This window comes from Bactrocera neohumeralis, chromosome 3, assembly GCF_024586455.1.
Source record: "Bactrocera neohumeralis isolate Rockhampton chromosome 3, APGP_CSIRO_Bneo_wtdbg2-racon-allhic-juicebox.fasta_v2, whole genome shotgun sequence".
Taxonomy (NCBI): Eukaryota; Metazoa; Arthropoda; class Insecta; order Diptera; family Tephritidae; genus Bactrocera; species Bactrocera neohumeralis.
In genome coordinates, this window is record NC_065920.1 from 1,126,956 (window position 1) to 1,138,669 (window position 11,714).

The following is an 11,714-nucleotide window of genomic DNA, read 5'->3' on the forward strand; positions in this document are numbered from 1 at the left end:
CAAGGGACTCCAAACGGCCTTCCGGCGGCAACACTTTACTTTTTTAATTTCGCTGCCTGCCCACACTGGGAAGTAATTGCAATTTCAAAGCGCACAAAAGCCTCGGCGGCGCATCGCTTTCTTGGTTGGCGCTGCAGCGAGAGATGAAAAGATACGCTGAGATGAAATTGAAGTGGGAAGAATAGAAAAACATACTACCGGCAAGACTTTATTTTAGTTAGATTCTATGTGAGACTCCATATATTTTGCGATGTATTAAAATGGAGTAAAGAAGGGTGATCGAAAAGTGAAGCGTCTAAGTTCAAGCTTATTTTCTGCCAGCCTAGCCACGTTTAGTAAAATGGAGGCGTTATAATTACAATAGTTCTTTCTGAGGACGTTGGGACCAAGTATTATTTTAAACTGGATCTTTTTGTTTGTTTTCGGAAGTTGAGAGGACATTTGTTTTGAAGGCGTAAGGTGGCGACGAAGAAACCCATTATGTTATTGCATTGACCCAATTTACAACCTTGATGCCCTGTAACTGTGAAAACGAAGTGAATAACGACATTTTCAGCGTCTTCTTTGGTTTCAACGCGCTGCGCCGAATGTAGTGGGAAGGGTCCACGGGCGGCGCAACGTAAACGATGTTGTCCTATGTCAACTTGAGTGGCATTGCAATTGATTTAGACTAACGCGCCGCTGCATACATACTTCGAATTCCCAACACCGACATCAGTGCCCCACTTAGGTATGTTCGTATGTCCGACGGCGAAGAGATGGATTTCCGTGTGGACGTTTGGAATTCTTTATAAAGTTCGCACTGAAGAGGGCCACTGAGCATTTTTCATTTCCAATTTGCACAAGACTAACGGTAAATGCAACTAATGCTTGTGTATTTGTAGCTGCTAAGCATCCACTGACAACAAGCCACACTGCATGCCACAACTACAACAACAAACAACACACAAAAACAACGGACAAGTGTGTGCGACAATTGCACAAATGAAACCGATGCGCAGAGGGAAATAGAAGTAAATAAACGAATGACAGCATAAAAACAAGTGATTGCAGCAAATCTTGTTTTGTCAGAGATTTAGAGCCGAAGAAGAAGTTGGCTTCGAGACTCCTTGGCAAGGACACCAGCAGCGGCCATAGCATAGGCAAATTGCCACTAGAAAACTAGAGCGCTGCATTCAATTTGTAAACTCAAAACACACACGCGCTCACACACCCATACACATACACACACAGAAGCGCACACATACATGCACTGTGGTCGAGCGTAGAAAAATGTTTGCCAATACTTTGTTATTTATAACAATGGCAACTGTAAGCTTCTCCAGAATTCCGGTATGTTGGAAGCTTCGCATTTGTTCCGCCGCTGCTTGGCTTCCTGTCGCTTGACTCGAGGCGCCTGGTCACCAGTCATCGCAGCCCTGTTGTGTTTGTACTTTGTTAGTGGCCAGTACAAATTATGACTAACGAATGCAAAGAAAACATAAGAGACAGAGAGTGTGCTTCTTCTTCTTCTTCTACTTCTATATTTCGAAGTAAGAAGAATATATATGCGCCGAGGGAAATGAAAATTTCAATTTATCCAAACTCGTCGATATGAAATATGATTGTGTAAATATGTAAATTCAAGTGAGTGTTGTGTAAGCGTTATCGAGTGTGTGTGTATGTGTGTGGCATGTGTGCATTCTATGTTTGCGGTATTCACAAATGGACCTCGATGCCATGTCCATGTGTCCCCCACCCCTTATCTGCATAAGCATTTGTATTTTCCACAAAATATACCGTTATGCGCCTAAAAATAAATCTTTATATGTTGCTGACATATCCACAAATATACACAGAATGTGTTCCAGGCCCAAGCCGAAAGATTTCAAATTACATGAAGTGATTTTAGACCAGCAAAGTCATCAACAGATTTTCGAATTCAACACACAGAATTCACAATCACAGCTCAGAATTTACCTCACTGCATTGTTGTTACTTTTGTTTTTATTATTGTTGTAGCTTAATTGGCAGTTGTTGGATTGTGATTGCCCAAGAAGTGCTGAAACTCGAAGCTTTGCGCATAATTGCTGTGCCCGGCAGCCTTCATATGCAATAGTTTGCTGCAATCTTGTTATTGTTTAATCATCCGTGACAAGTTTTAGAAGATTTGCTTTTTCTTTGGTCTAACTCGTTATGACATGCATGGCGTTGACACTTAAATTGGAATTGGTTGCCCACGTGGGACACTGGTGTCGATCAGGGGGGAGATTACATAGATGTCTAAGATTTCAAATCCCACAATATTGTTCAGATCGTCATCACGCTACTAACTAAAAGGAGGAACAGCCGCTGAATCCTCTATGAGGAATTTAAAATGATGGTAGATATCATATTTTACCCAAATTGATGCAATCGGAACGAACCTATATTTTATCCCCTCGGGGTCTGGCAAACCGGCATTAATCTTCGAAATTATTTGAGCAATGTCTTCTGTCGCTACAATAATCAAGTTGCTCCTTACCACGTTCAACTATTTTGCTTATGACTTCCTTGTGTGTCTCATTTGCATTTGAATTCGAAACCACAAATTAATTTTCGGTCCTGAAGTGCTGTCACTGCGGCAGAGCGTTGCCTGAAGGGTATTTATTGCACAATGCTTGCAATTTATCGTTCTGCAAGTAAATAAATTATTATTCTCTTCATTCGTTGTATGCAGTGAGTATCACTTGTTATTGTTGTTGTTGTTGTTAATCTAATGTGATACCATGATTTGATGTGCTGCATGCCACATTAAAAGTTTGATGAGCTTACGTACTCACATATGCATCACCTTGATCCACTCACCTGAAATCCGAGCGATTCTGCGAACTCTTTAAAATTGCACACTCTCAACCTCAAAATGACGGCATGCGATATGAATATTTGCAGCCAACTGTGTAAGCATAATTTCTGCTGCATTAGCACGTACTTGTTTAGTTGCCATGCACGAAATTTTCGTACCAGAATTCTCTGCTCAGACCAAATTGGATTAGCATCTTTCGGTTGCTGCAACTAGCGCGCCGCACATGTGTGCGTGTGTGGGCATGTGTTTGTGTGGTGGTGTGTGCAGCGAACCAAACTTTTGGCAGAAGTTTCAAATGGCGCATCGATGCCACTCACTAAGCTGCGGTTGACACCTACCAAGCGCGGCCGGGCGGAGCGTGAGAGGCGGCAACAGCAGCCGCGGCCGGAGGCAGAGCAGCCAGCAGTTCGCAGATGCCAGCGCAGCGATCGCGTGGGTGGCTGTGCAATGTTGCTGGGTCGTTGTGTCAACTTTGAAACTTACGCCAGACAACAACACCAACAATCATAGCGCGAAGTGTGTTTACTTGTACCATTTTGCCAGCTTGTAAGCGCGAGCTGCAACAACAATCGCAGAAGAGCAGCGGTGCATGTTGTTGCATAAGTGGGTGCATAGGTGTATTGCCATGGATTCAAATACCTTTGTTCACTCATTCCTAACGGCGCAACCGAGGAAGCGCTGTGTAAACGCTGCCACCGCATGCCACTTGAAAGCACACAACAAACAGCGGAAGAAGTTGTGTTGCGTATCCGAACTGATGCTGTCGGTCACTGTGTCGGGACTGTGTGTGATATTTACGTGGCGTACTAAACGCCAGACAGCGGCGAGTGTAATAGCGCGTTGGCCAGGTGAATGTGTGCTGGCGCGCTTCCGTCTGGAAGCTGCGGTTCTTGTGGCCATTTCGATATCGGTGCAACTGTGTTTACATAACTCAACTATTTTGTCAAAAAGGTTGTCGTATATGTCTACACAACCACATTGTGATTCATAAATTGTAAGTTTCGGATCTCATTATGAACCTTTTGCTTGCTAAAACTTGCGAAAACTTTTGGGTCAATGAATTATTGGCTTTCAGTAGCCAAATAAGAGGTTGGAGGCTGATGGCGTCGAGACAGCAAATCAAAACCACCAACAAATTAGCAAAGGTTTTACATAAATGAGGCCGACTTCCAACCGACGATTCCCCGTCCTTACGCCAAGTCAAAGTTTTTTCGCATAAATTTATAAGAATTCAAGCTGCATCACCTTAAATTCCTAACTTTCGAAATTCAATGCCAAAAAGAACTAAGGCAAATGTTTCGTCGAACGCTTAGCATATCATCTAACTTGGTGAATTTTTCAGTACCTTAGATTAAGCGATAATTAATTAACGATATTCGAAATGAGTTTTTTCTAATCAACGAAGAAAATCAGACGCATTGTAATTAAATTTTTGCAATTCAATGCCGATTAATTGGCCTAATTAGAATTTAATTAAAAGCCCAGAGTGGCTGTCGCTGAAAGCGTGCTTGGTTCAAGTTAAAGAAGCGCCACAGGATTGCATACGCATAGCGCGGCAAACAATAGCATACGCAAAAGATTTGACTGGAAACCGGAGACCACCCGCATAAAGCAGTCAAGCAACGGCTCGCGGGGCATGCGGCCGGCGCCTGGCAAACGTCCTGTGAATACTGTGAATGGTGTGAGCGCGCGCCATCGCGTCAACAATTAAACGTTAAACAGCTGTGCGTCTAAGAATTATGTCTGCATGCCGTGACCTTGAGGCAGCGGGCAGCGGATCTGCCAACAGCGCCGCGATACTCAACCAACAGCTTTAGCCGCCAAAGCGCCAAGCCAAGGCGTCCAACTCAAGTCAAAATGCTTTAAATTTCGGCAACTCCAGCGCCAGCAAGTGTATAAGAGTGAACAGAGCGCGCTGGCTGGCCACTCTCTGCGAATGAGGCGCGCTCTGAGCGCAGACACGCCGGTTCGACAACAAGTTGTGTGTTGCGTGTTTTAAGTTCTCTGGTCAAGAACCACTGAACTGGCGCTCAATATCAAATGGAACACTGTGACGCCCTCTATGCCCCTTCAGTACACAGTTACAGGTATGCCGTTACAAGTTTGTTGTGTACATTCGCTCACCCGCAGGTTACTTCAGCGGTTTGAGTTGCATATTTTACACTGCCACTTATTGTGGCATTCTCAAGTGTTGCACGAGTTATGTTGCACGCCGCTCGTTGCACGATGCCAGAAGTCATTGCCATATGCTAATAAGTGCAGTTAACGCTCCTTATGCCACGGCTACTCGAGGTAAGTGATTCAATGCTTCATTATAGATCACGATAAAGTTTGGTATTCGAAACTCGTCAGCGACATTTGGCCACCAAGAGGCAAGTTGAATGAATTGTTTGTGGCAGTGAGTATTAAATTTAGGCACTGTAGGTGTCTTTTGGCTCAAGTTGAAGTAACGTTATTGTGGAGCAAACGTCGCGTTTAGATAGATTTAGATAGTTTTGACTGACGGGAATGCTCTAGATTTGTTTATAATTGTAAACACGATTCTTTAGAAGAGGAAAACGTTTTGGTTAGAAGATTTTGTATATTTCCAGAACTTCACCTCAGATTTTAATAATTTTATTAAAGCAATTAATTTAATTAAAAACAAACAGATGTTGCGACTTCATCTCCGCCGCTTAGCATTCTCATGGCCCATCAAGTATTCAGATTTCTATCCAGCATTCTTGTCTCCGAAGCGCTCTAAGATTTTAGTTGCTAAGCGACATGTTCTCCTTTGCTGTTTGCTAGGGCATCGGAACTCCCAAGATCTTCTACTGGTGGTGGCGACTTTGCCTCGCACAGTAACTCTGCTTTCACTAGCCGTTGGAATGTTCCTGTCAACTCACAATACCTTACCACCTCTCTCTGGGAGAGCCCGCGTACATTACTTTTACTAGAAGATGGTGCCGCCTGAGTCACTGTTGTTTTTCGAGGTCGGTTCCGACCTACTTCCACCCACGTTCTTTTTAGTTTCTTCTGCTTTATTTTCAATGCTTTAAGGGTCCCCACTCCAGTCGCTATCCATCTCCCGCCAAGGTAGTCACCTGTCATGTTCTTAAGGTTATAAGGCAGTGCGTTCAGAGCCGACCAGCACAAAGTGGTAGTCGTCTCCCCAACCTAATGATGACGGGAAGGGACATACTCCGAGGCCAGCCAAGGTTTTAACGCGACGAAAACAGCATGTATACATGTAGGTATTTGTGTTTGTCATCTGTAAAATTTTGACTGTGTTGACTAAATGTAGCCAGACCAGCTTCTGCAGCGGTTGATTGACGCCGACGAAGTAGCAAATTGCAAGCAAATTGAGTGTCGGCGCTTCTCTTCACAAAGACGGCCGCCCACCACCAGACTTATGCACCCATTATTAACAAGAATTGGAAAGCAAACAATCCCACAGTTCAATACACACACACACACTCTCGTATTCAGATAACAAAGTGAACATCACCGATAAAAGTGAATGAATTCCAATAAAAGTCTGCTGTGGAAAATTTTATTCACTTCGTCTGTTTTGTGCTCTTGTTCTGCTCTTTCTTGATTTATTATGTTTTAAGTTTTCGTCGATTTTAATCAAATTATTTGTGGGCATATCACATGGTCTCAATATAGGTGTGTGTATGTGAGTATTTCTAGTTACTTTTGTTTCCACATTTTTCAAGTGCCCTGGTTGTTGTTGTTGTTTTTGGCTTGTTGCTCGCTGCAATGGAAAGTGGTGACACATATTACGTGATTTTGCTGCAGACGCTCCGCCACAAACTGAGGTCTCCATCGGCGATCGCAAAGTTTATTTGTTTACAACAACACCAACACACACGTACTTTAATATATGTATATGTATATGTATATGTTGAAATATGTATGTGTGTCTATTTGTGCATGCCGCCATAACCCAATTGCCGTGAGTTGATTCTTCGGCAGGTGAGTATCGGCAGCGCCGCGGTCAGCTACTGCAGCGGCAACAAAAAATGAATTTTAATCAGATTTCATATTGTTTCTCCCGATTTGCATTGGAAACGCACTTAATTGATTTAATGGAGCAAACACATATTCACACACACACACACACCTGAATGAGTGTGCTGACCATGTAAAGCGCTTTAATAAAGAAATTGCAAAAACAACAACAAATGGCAGTGAAATGCTCTGATTGCCGGCGAGTTCGGCGAGTGCAGCGGGTTCAATGGTAATTAATAAAGCAATTACAAGCTTTTGAATAAAAAAACGGTAAATTTGCATATGTGTGGTTGCGAGGGGAGCCTTAGCCAGCCAGGCAAAGGTTGACATTGTAGTAATAAAAATATTATTTAATGTTTCACGCTCACATCACAGCGCTACTGATATAGCACAGATTGTATATGTGTGTATGTATAGTATGTGCATTAAGATGGGTAAAACAAACGAGATTTTTCTTTTGCTTGGCCCTCGTAAAAATTGGTTGTTAGACACCTCTTAGAAAGGCTAACGATTTTCTATATTTTTCTTGTTGTGAGATAGAGAATTTCAAATCTCGTCTTCACCTCCTTCAAACATATTTCGTTTTGTGGATTTTGGAGTAAATTTTCTGCTACTTGAAGAGTCTTTCTTAGCGATGTCTTTTAACCAATTTTTCAGAGCATCGAGCGAAAAAAGAATCATTCGCTTATTTTGACCCACCTTAATGAGAAACACTGCTTCTTCTACGGATAAAAGCATTGATTTTTATTCAATTTTATTATTTAATTTTTGATTTTCGGAGCTGTAATTAAATTTATTTGGATTCCAAAGCCAATTATAGGCATCAGGAAGTTCTCTTCTTCACAAAATTTCATACTGTATACTTATATATATTATAATGTATTAAACTGAATTTACAGTTAGTTAATTACAATTCAATCATTTCGTTGAATCAAAGGCTTGTCACAGCGGGACTCACAACAGTGAGTATTTGCGGTGCCAGCTTTGCGCTTTTGTCAAAATTTCCACCGAAATTCTACCACAAATGGCAAAACTACCGTGACTTACCGTCATTCCTGGTAATTAGCTACCCGCCGAGGCGACCATTTCAAATGTAATTAAGCTCATCCACATAGTTTGTTGTTTTCCCTTTAGCCCACATACATAGATACTTAAATGCATGTATGCGGACAGACAAAACATCAATTATTGGTGGAAGTGCGTATCAAAAACTGTGTCACTGTCAAACTATGTCCGCTTGCGTGAATGCGTCGTACTGAAATCGTATGCGATGTACAGAATGCGGTGCTGCCGAAAGATGCAATAACTGTAATTTTTCCACTGTTAACTGTAGCCAATGGCATCAAATATTTGTGGGTGTCTATGTTTGTAGGCTACGCTCGCTGCACCGGTGGGGGTTAGCGGTGTGTGGCACAGTTACAGGGCGATATTTTTGTTAATCATCAACAATAAGCAAACAAAATAATGCCGCTAATGTGACAAGCAAAATTCGATTGCATTCTTTGACATGAGAGTCACCGAGAGCAATTGTAGCATTCTTACAACTTTTCCACACCTTTTTTGTTGTACGACTCGCATTTTTTTCGAAATAGGCCTCGGTCACAGCGATTGCCTCCAGTGACCGTCTCTTGAGCTCTGAATACGGGCAAAAATTAAATGGCGGCAGTCCCAGTTAATGTGAAGGATGCGTAAGCCATTCGAAGCCCGAATCATCGTTGCCACAATCTTAAGCTCAAGTGTGATTTACCACGAAAACAGCCCTGAATATCAAAATACTGATGAATGACATGTATAACAGTTTCTTCTTTTTTTATAGTAGCAAAAGGCATCGAAAGCCCGAGTGCGAGACTTTAACCGCTAAACCTAACCTACTCCCATCTCATGTCTCTAACACGGAACCATTGGACAAAGTATTACTTCATGGGAGTTTCCTCTCTTGTCTGTAGAGTGTCAGCTATTTTCATCTAAATAATTTTCTTCAAAATTTTTTATTCTGTAACTTAAAACCAGCTTGTTGACTTTTAAGTTCTACCACAACCGACTAATTTTCGAATATAAAAACCACTATTTTAGGTTCTTTACGATTACTTTCTTTTATATTAATATTTATGGGCCCCATTGGACATCAAAACCGGCGATTTCGACCCCTAAACGAATTGCGATAAGTCAATTAGAGATTTTCCGCCTCCACAAATTTTTACATATGTATGTAGATAGGTATAATCGCATGAGTATGTGTATGTGTTTACGAATATTAAGAGCTTTTGCATAATTCGTTTAACTCAACGCAAAAACATTGACTGAGTAAACGGGTCTGTAACCATTTGTGCCGGATATTCACTGAGCCTGAAGGATGCTCAGCGCTCGCTAACCGTTTTGCAAGCAAGAGGATTACAACAAATGCCGGATCCACACACACATAAGTATATGATTTGTATGCTTCCATTTTGCAGTTAAGCGCAGCACAAAAGCTCGCGCGTGTTTACCGAATGGAAAAGCTGAGAGTGTGTCAACAAGCATGAAAATATCAACTGAACTGACCGCCAAGCAACGGCGTGACAGATTTATACTCCCTCACAAATCCATGGATGGCGAGCTCATTGTGAAATTAGAAATAGTTTCAAGTTTCTAACTCAAATTTAAGATTACTTTGCCAGGATTAAATAACGCTTCCGAAAGCCTCAGACTTCTCCATTTTTTTAATTGAAAGTTAGGTTGTGTAGCCACTGTAAAGTCAGCGTATTTTTCGCATATTTGTATATCAACACAATGAGTGTGTGTGTGCAAGCTAGAAAATATTTTCATATATTCGATCGCCATGTGTTTGTTGTTCCAAAAATATTTGAAGACAATCTCTAATTATTGGCTTTCAATGAAATTCATTTATTCATGCACAGACAGACACAAGTACGCGGCTGACTTCAATTCCCAAGACGACTCGATTAAGCTCGTTAGCGCATTGCGGATTGCGGATTGTTGCAGCCGCCGCCAGCGAGTGCTTGTCTATCCAACTGCAAATTTAGCAACTTAGCAAAACCAAAGAGTCAAAGCACTGACGCTGCCTTCACACTATCAAAACTGGTTGACACTTGACTGGGTAACAAAGATGTCCAAGGCCATCCACTAATGCGCCGTCGATGAGCACGCGAGTTACAAAACGCGAGGTATATTATTTTGGGAACTGTGATTAATATTTTGGTTCGAAGTACAATAACATAAACGTATATAAATTAGCGCGTCTCAGCTAAGTTTAGCAAATCACTCGCTTTAATCACTCTTAGCATTTACTGGCAGTATCTCGGCTTCAACGTCACAAACAACAAATTGCCGAAGAAAATTGCGGCAACGCAGCCATTTATGCAAAACCACATGAGCGTTCGAGATGAAGTAGTGTTCTGCCCCCACCCACACTCTGCCACAGCCACCATTTCCTCGTCAATCTCGTTTATCCCCACTATTTCGGCTAACTCCTCATTACCATTTCATGGCGACCGCACCGAGGAGGACTAACGGAAATGACTTGACTAACTGCAGTTTACTTTTCTGCCACCATTTGGGTCCCACAAGCAAGTGCGAATGGCAACGAACTCATCTGAATGTATGTTGTTGTGGTGCCACTCCGTTTTATTGCTCCCCACGTAGCACGGACCGCGTTACTGTGATGAGTTTTGACCTTACAGCGCGCATGGGAGGGGGATTGGCTTTGGGAAACTTTCACATTTAGCGCAATGATAACGCTCATTTGGCTCACGGACCGGCTGACTGGCAGATTGCGCTGCGCGACGACGTGGAAGCGGCGGTCCTGGGAGCGCGTTAGTGCATCCTTCACGACTACAAATGGCCTGTCAACGAACCGCATAGTGCGTACTCACGCAGCAAAACGGGCGTCATACAGACATACATACATACATGTGTACCTACATATTTACTGTGACGTTGGTGGCCACCGCTGGCTTTGCGGTCGGTAAGGAAATATAATTTTGTTGCTTTTTTGCCACTGCCGCAGCCACCAGGCACTTGCCTGTTTGTTGTTTTATAAAAAGTTAGGAAGTTGTTGCTGTTAGTCTACGCCTTCGGGAGCAGCAGCAGAGTTCATGAATTGCTTTTATCGCAGCTCGGACAACTTTTCATGCGGAATAGTTTCGCCTGACGCTAAATGTTGGTGTAGCCGTCTCTTAAATTGTCAGCAATCTCATTGAGGACGCCCGCAGCTCCGTCTGCTCTGTGTGGGATGCAAATTATCATTTCTTTCATGTTTAATGTTTATACAGAAAATAAATTAGAAAGAGATCGGAGTTTAATTTATTCATTGTTTTATATTAAGTGATGACCAAAGTTAAAAAATAATTTAGAAAAAAGTGGAAGTTGTTGCTATATTAAAATTTATTCGAATATATGAGAGAAGTTTATATAGCGACCTTTAATCTATTGTCCCCTTCAATGCACACAATTTCGTCCAGCCCCGCCCCTTCCAAATTCAATAACTGTGCCGTGGGTATGAGGGCACCAGAATCAAGGAGCAGAATCAAGAAGCAGAGAAGTTTATGCCTTCATCTCGCAGAAGCGCTAGTAATCTGACTCTACCACTGAGCCAATAGAAGCAACCAATATTAGCGGATGAATTATAGGTTAACGGGTGATTGTAGAGCACTATAAATGTAAAATGTTTATTTATATGCTTTTAATTTTTATTGTAAGTAATCTTCGCAAACTTGTATCTTCATTGTCCGGTGTTAATAAATGGGTGGTTGTGACATCACCAAACTTTTGCTTGGTTACAAGCATTTATCTTTTAATTCATTTGAAGCACACTGTATAGCTACTAATCGCTAGATGTCGCGCAAAGTTAAATCAGCTGGTAAATAAAACGCAAACAGCTGCTTCGCACCAACAAATC